We start from the raw sequence: 8,066 nt of genomic DNA on the forward strand, positions 1-8,066 counted from the left end.
CCAAGGCATATAGGTCTCCTTTTCTATTCCTCTTTGCCAATAAATTCCTTGTTTTCTTGTCCTTAACAGCAAATTCAATGTCAGTAAATTCCAGGGAGCATTCATTGGCACTTGCTAACTTGCTTACAGACAACAAATTTTTCTTTAATTTAGGTCCAACTAAAACATCTTTTAATCATAGATTCGCACCTATCTTCTCATTCCCAATATGATTAATTTTGAGTCGTTTTCCATCACCTACCATCACTGAGTCTGAACCTTTGTATAAAGTAGGATTATCGAGATTACCTGTCGTTTGCACCATATGGTGAGTTGCACCAGAGTCCATGTAAAGATTATTGTCCGATTGCTCATTAATTGTTAATTCAACAAGTCCTTGTGGTGCTTCTTGTTGAGATTGATAAGAGTAGTCCCACCTGCAAAAACAAGAAATAGTCGTGTGATTGTTTCTTCCGCATATCTGACAAGGATTTGCCTGTGATTGAGAGCTTTTCTGATTATCTTGAAAACCATATTGTCTGCTAGATTGTCCACCAGTGGCATAATTATTGAACTTGGGTCCAAAGTGACCTCTTCCCGTGTATGTCCTCTAACTCTGGAGGAGTTTCCTCTACCTCTGCCAAATGAACCTAGCTTTTTCTGGGCTTGAAAAGCATTGCTTGATCCACATGATCTTTCTCATTATCTTCTTATCTCATATCATACCCTCTCAGTGCATTTACAAACTGAGCGAAGGTCGGATATGGAGCTTTTCCTAACATTACGGTCCTCAAGGTCGTGTATTTATTTCCAAGACCTTTAGCAAAATTTATAACTTTGCAATCTTCGTCTAAGGGTTTGTGTATACCAGTGAGGCTATCACAAATTCCCTTGAATTCTTTTATTTATTCATCCACCGACTCTGATCCCATCTTGATGCTTTGAATTTGTTGTTTCAATTGTAGTTCTTTATCTTTACTAGCTTGTAGATAATTGTCCTCAAGACTCTCCCAAATTTGTTTGGCCGAAGTGCATCCAATGATAAGGAACATTGACTCTTCAGTCATGGTTCCAGTTAGCTAACTTCTCACCAAAACGTCCTTTTCTTCCCAGTCTATAAACTTAGGATTTGGGCTTTCTTCATCCTTTTAGTTTAAAACGACCTTAGGTGGTGGTTCTTTTGCAATAATGTCACCCATCTTCAATGTCTGCATCAATTGGGTTATTTGGGTTCTCCAAACAAGGTAGTTTGAAGATTTCAATTTTATGGGACATATAGTTATGAATTGATGGAGAGTGGCTGGTGAAAGGTAAAGAGCGGAAGTAGATGTACCAGCCATTGTAGAACGTGGAACAGGGTTTAGGATACAAGAAAACTTAGATTAGAACCAAAGCTCTTGATACCATGAATAAGATTTACAAACAAAGGATTTCTTGAAAAATAATCCTCTGTACTTTTCTTCTTACTGTTACACCGTAGAATTCCTTTCCTAGTAATACTACCTCTCCCAAACCGTGTCAAATACCTACTCCTTCCGTAGAGCTACGTTGACCTCTCTATCAATTCTTATGTGTTTTGTATTCTTTATTCCATTATAAATGAAACTGTCGCTGCCAAATCCCTTTCTTTTAGATCCAGAATGAAAAGTTGAAAGTGACACAAGTGCTCCAATTTAAATGTTATAATGGGCTTTGTTCTTTCTTCGGTATTTCGTGCTGATTTTCTGAGTTCACTTGCAATACAGAATTATGTATCTCTTTTTATGCTTACTCTCAAGTTCTATTTTATTTGATGTCAACTCAGTCGGTTTCAGAAGAGGTAGAGGTAGGCCGAAGAAGTATTGGGGGGAGGTGATTAGACAGGACATGGCGCATTTCCTGCTTACCGAGGACATGACCTTAGATAGGAGGGTATGGAGGACTCATATTAGGGTAGAAGACTAGTAGGTAGTCGCGTTTATCCTTTCTTACGAGTAGTTATATTGCTCTATAGTTTCTTGTCTCTTGATTTCTGCGAGTATCTGTTAGTTTATAATGGCTTATTTACTTTCATTATTTTCATTTTCATAATTGTTTTGATTTGTTTACCCGTATCTGACCTTTCCTATCCTTTTTCTTGAGCCGAGGGTCTTCCGGAAACAACCTCCCTACCTAAGGTGGGGGGTAAGGTCTGCGTACACTCTACCCTCCCCAGACCCCGCGTTGTGGGATTCACTGGGTATGTTGTTGTTGTTGTTGTCAACTCAGTCGGTTTGTAGGTTTTTTTTGCTGTTATATATATATATATATATATATATATATATATATATATATATATATATATAAATTGTATTTATTTCAATTACAAAGTTCGTCATGAAGAGCATAATTTTCGAATCTTTGGGATTAGAAATGGGTTCGCTGTGTTATTTATACCATTTTCAGAAAATCCGTTAGTTTGTGTCTGAGATTAAATCGAAATTAGATGATGTGCTTTGGGCCATGTTTTGGTCAGGACTTTAGTAAGGCATTTAATGAAGAGAATCCAGCATATGTTGCTGGGTATAGCGCGCTAACATAATCTGGTGTTGAAATTATTTTCTCCGCGACAAACTTTGATATGTTATTTGTTTTACTCTGAAGATGGGCATAAACTATGGTGATTTGTTTTAAATTGTTTTCATTCAATATCCCATTTTACCACTCTCGGATTCATTAGTAATTTTCTTAGAATATAATAAAGGTAGCCTTTATATATGTACTGTTTTTATGAAACAATTGCAGTTGTGGATGTGTAAATAGCTTGATGAAGCTATCCAGAGTATGTTCATAGGAAAGGCAGCTTCCAGGTAATTTCTTTTTTAATTCATTGCCTTTTCTCTTTTAAGCTTCAACCTTTTTTTTTAATTCTTGTGTTTGGTATAGATTTAACTTTTTAATTTATTCCATTCATGGTCACTGTCGATTCATGATTTCATGTGATTTGAATGCTGAACAACAAAAGTTAAGTAGGAGATATGAACAGTGGGTGCAGCAATTGATGTTTGTTGGTATGACATGATTTTCTCTTACACTTATGTCAGTGGATTCTACAATGGAAAAGTTGTTAATGTTGAAAACGAGAAACCCCTGACACTCTTATGGATGTAATCAGGAGCCCGTTTGGATTGACTTATAAGTTGCTTATAAACTGTTTTCTCTCATTTTTTTGATGTTTGGCTAATTTTTTAAAGTAATTGGTATTTTGTAATTTTCTCTGCCCTTCTTTAAAGGCCAAAACATAAGTTGCAAATGATTTTATTGAAGTCTAAAAAAAATAAGTTGCCAAATAGTGACAAGTTATAAGCTATGCATTTGGCCTTCTTTAATAAAATAACTTTTTATATGATGTTTTGCTTAAAATTAAAATATAGGCCCATCCAAACAGGCTCCAGATCAATTTTTCTCTCATGCCTTCTTTAAAGGCCAAATACATATAATACCTTGATTCTGAAGGTGGACGTTGCTATTTTCCATTTTGGGACCTTAACTATGGCTTGTTCCTATTAGATACTCTAACTCAGTAAAAGTGTATCTATTAAACACAAAATGTTAACATGACATAGAAAGTGTTCAAACTTTCCTTTGGCGCGTGAATTGATCTAAATAATTCCCCCTCTCCCCCACCCCTTTTTCTCTATCACTATCACCATCTCCAGTAGCTTTCCCCCCTCCTTATTTTCTTACAGATTCATCTCGTTTTCAACTATGATTAATCCATCAAGCAAGCAATTCCAAAAACAATCCAGTTGGGTTAATGATTCAAAAGTCATAGACTTCCACCATTAAAAAAAAAAAAAAAAAGATGGCTGAATACATGGTGGTTTTTCACCTATCCAAAAATTAAAATCGATTCTTCACCTCAAAATGAAGCAATTTAAAAGCAAACCAAGACCAGAAATCAAAATCCATCCAGACATGACCTTTTCTTCATTTTCTCCACACAAAGAAAAAGCAGCAATCCGAGATGAAGAATTATGCAAAAGTTCATCATCTTCATAGAATCATCTACATTTTCAAAGTTGAGAGCATAACTTTATGAATAATGAAGATCACTAGGGTTACAATACTTTCCAGTATTCTTTACAAAGTTTTGAAAACCTCTTCAATCCAACCATGATTCTTTCTCCTGCATCACCTCTCTCTTTCTTGTAGGAAAGAATGTGATTCACCTTCTTGTTTGACTCCATTGATAATATGGTTTTTTACAACAAAATGGTGACATCTATGATGGAGAAATAAGTCGCACAAAAAAGTTTGACCTCCATTGCCGGACTCAAGATATTCTTCTCAGATCTGGGGTGAACAGAAAAACAATAAGGAAATGCTGGTAATTTTTAGTTTAATCCAAGCTGGAATTACGTGGCTTTGAAAAAACACGTGTCAAACTTTCACTTGTTTGCTTTCACAAGTAGGACGCGCTTGTGAATACCCGTATGAGTTTTATGTGGGATAAAGTATTTTGTGTTTAATAGCATACATTTCTCCTGCCGAGTTGGAGTGTCTAATAAGAACAAACCCTAATTATTTTAGTCTGTTTATAAAAACGAAAATTGTGACAAGTTCAATGGGCATATGCATTTGGCCTTCTTTAAAAGCAGTTGAAAATAACTTTGCCATATGATGTTTTGGACTTCTAAATTAAAATATATGAGAGTAGAATAGAAGGCAAAAGACAATGTGTGGTGGAGAAATGATCCTCTGGCTTTTGGTATTCTCAACTCTCAGGTATTGTTTAAATTCCTTGATTCTGAAGGTGGACAGGGAGGATTGCAGTGTTAGACATTCGATCCAGTAACGTTGTTGTGCTAAGATTTACTGGAAATGAATGCCATAGATTTTATTAATGTTATGCCAGAATTATGATACAACCTCATATTAAATATTTAAAAAAGAATATATTCTGATGAAATAATTATAATGATGAAGTAATCCAAGTATTAAGTCCAACTCAATAATTTATTTAGCTCGATGAGTTTTTTAGAACCATGTAAAATTTGAATAATCACTACAAAAAAAATGGCTAATTTGTGGAGGTTGAAAACCGTGTCAATTTATTAGGCTTTTAGTCTCCTCTATCAACTAAATCTTTGAGGCTAAAACCTCCGCGAATCAGAATCTCTTCAACCTTCATATCCTAAATTACCCATTTTTTTACAGTGAATATGCACCAATAATAAAAAAAGAATTGAATAATATAATTAGATCGTGATAGAGAGAGAATTAGTTGCATGGTTATAATCTAATTACTGGGTTGGTTGCAGTCTTGTGGAGTTTTAATTTGAGTTTCATCCTGAGTTGCTTTGTGTTTGTGTTTTATGTAGGTTGGAAAACCTGATACCAAGCCTTTTATTATTATCGAGTGTAATTTCTAACGAGGTTAATATTTTTGTTTGATAGGATCCAAAATTCAATATTGAACAAGTCGCAAATGGAGATAATTATTTCACGGTGATTTCGACTCTCACCATTAAATTTATTAAGATAATTGCTTTAATTATTTTATTAATTGTCTGTTTATAAAGGTCTCATTACCAAAATGGTTGTGCACATATATATTCACTTCTGATTTTCACAACGTCATATATTTTTGTTTTGTAGGATTTCATGGCTGATAATGGATGGCATGATCTCTCCTGCAAAGACCCTACCAAGAGAAGTAGATTGAGATTTGGAAACATACCATATTTAATAGAAGTTGATAACGATCTCAATGCACAACTCTCAAGTAACAAGGTCAACAGAGTGGTTAAAAAGGAGGAAATTGCCTGAGTTTCTGCATCTATGAGAGAATTGAAAAAGATACATTTCGTTAAATATCAAATTTTCTATTTTATTTCTAGCCACAAATCCTTTAACGATACTTGGACTTGTCCAAAGTTGCCCGTTTCACATGGTGTCGGCAATAGTTAGTGACGTCTTTTTTGATCTTTGTGTAGGTTTTAATTCATATATATTTATGTACAAATGTTCCTTTGCGTATTGAGAGAGAATGACATATTGAGAGAGAGCAGTCTTTGAAGCACATCAAGAAATTAGGAACCAGGAAAAAGATCCATTGAGCTTAGTGAAAAACATCAAATTTTTACTGTATCAATAAATCTATACTATATTAAATTAGCCACGCTTCATATTCTTCATTCTCAATCAGCCATCTTAACCTAAAAGTTAAATTACTTTATATGTGTTCTCAAATCTTTTTGTGATTGTAGGTGTCAAGAGAGAGCCTCTTCCATTATCTAAATACCCCTTTTATAAAAAAGTTTTTTTCTCCCCTTGATTAAAAAAAAAAAAAATGAACTAAGAACCAAAGGAGGTATATGTACAAAATACTCTTGATTAGCCACGCTTCATATTCTTCACTAATAGTCACAACTCTTAACAAAAACCTAACACCGTTAAAGAATTCTCAATCAGCCATCCTTCATATCTTAAACAAATTGACATGATTGTTATTCCAACCGTGTCAAACAAGTATGCAAATTCTTCTTTATATGTGTTCTCACAAAATCTTTTTGTGATTGTAGGTGTCAAGAGAGAGCCTTTTTATAAAAAGTTGGCTGAATCATTGAATCTTTTATCACTTTTAAGACGCTTCAAATGAAGTTCGTCAAGTCTAGTTTCCAACGCTCGGTGAATCATATATGATTTTTTTTCTCACACCGGACAGTACTAATTTATGATTTCGGGCTAGCCATATAAACAGGGAGATGATAATAATGTGGAGTCATCATAGTATGAATGGTTTATATGTAGATTGCGAGTTGGGGAAGAAAGTTGGAAGTCGAGAAATTATCTTATGTTAAGGCTAGTCACTTTCGTCAAAAGCCATGATTCCATGAATCCGTAAATGTTTTCCAAATTCTTATTCTCAAAAGCTAGAAAGAATTGAATATATGACGCGAGTGATTCAAGAACCAAAGGAGGAATATGTGTTCCTATTACTCATGAAAATTCGCATTAATAATGCAATCGATTCATGAAAATGTTGACGATAAATGTTTTCCAAAAATATTATTTTCCGAGTCAAAGATTTATGATTCCGCCTTAAATATTTGTTATCACACTTGCCACGAATGATTTCATATTTAAAAGGCGAGTATTTTAATATGAGAATGCTTTGTCCTTTTTATGTCCTTGAGATAGTTTGTATTTTCTACTTACTCATATAATTTGTTCATACCCAACGCGAGGCAGTTATAATATTGCCATTGATGATAACACCGAGCCTTATGGCCCGCTATATATGACACCGAGCCTTAATTTGATACTATATATATGACTTTTCATTCACTAAATTTCACGACTATCGCCTGGTATATGAAGTATTGGATATAAGCAGTAGAAGCTTCAAGTTAATTAACTGCAATGTTCATTAATGTTCAAGATTTTGATTTAATTATAGATTTTTTTACTTTGCCGCAATCTATTTGTTCTTAATTATGATTTGTATCTTAGTAAACATGCTTTGTGATTTCATCCATTTTTACTTAATTATGATTTGTATCTATGTTTGTTTTCATCCACTATGTGTTCACTTTGAGTTTTGTTAAAACACGATTCGACCCAAACCGATTAAATAAAACGATATCTTGTTTGAGTTTGGTTTGGTTGTAAATTTTTAAAAATTTTAAACATTTTATTTGGTTTGGTTTTCATTTTCTAAAACAAACATGCTTTGTGATTTCAGAAAAAATCGAACCAAACCGATAAATTCTATATACAAATTTTTATAATTGTATATATACAATATAGTAACTTTTATAAATAGTTTCAAATACTTCTTTTATAAATAGTTTCAAATACTTTGTATAATTTTTCATCAAAATTTTATTTCTCTAATAGGCTAATGAACTTTACACCTTAATTAAGCTCATTTCTTAAAAGAAAGCCATGAATCCAAACCCCTATATTCAAGGAAACAACTATAAGATTTACTTAAAATTCTTTTATATTTCTTATAAACTTTATTTACTTGATTAAAACTTATAAATGTTAAGAATTTTCTCCGTAATCAAAGAAAACTATAGCCACCACAATAGAATAGCAATAGCAAATTATAAGTTGGA

General features: G+C 33.4%; 1 long non-coding RNA gene across 3 annotated transcripts; it reads left to right on the forward strand.

Annotated features, from left to right (window-relative positions):
• Positions 1 to 2,057: 2,057 nt before the first annotated feature.
• Positions 2,058 to 5,923, forward strand: LOC132065597 (uncharacterized). Of its 3 annotated transcripts, XR_009416759.1 has the most exons (3): positions 2,058 to 2,197; positions 2,743 to 2,807; positions 5,398 to 5,923. It is a non-coding gene; the product is annotated as an uncharacterized LOC132065597 (long non-coding RNA). The 3 variants fall into 3 exon arrangements; XR_009416758.1 differs by lacking the exon at positions 2,058 to 2,197 and having other exon boundaries at positions 2,302 to 2,807; XR_009416757.1 differs by lacking the exon at positions 2,058 to 2,197 and having other exon boundaries at positions 2,302 to 2,807; positions 5,599 to 5,923.
• Positions 5,924 to 8,066: the final 2,143 nt, after the last annotated feature.

This window comes from Lycium ferocissimum, chromosome 7, assembly GCF_029784015.1.
Source record: "Lycium ferocissimum isolate CSIRO_LF1 chromosome 7, AGI_CSIRO_Lferr_CH_V1, whole genome shotgun sequence".
NCBI lineage: Eukaryota > Viridiplantae > Streptophyta > Magnoliopsida > Solanales > Solanaceae > Lycium > Lycium ferocissimum.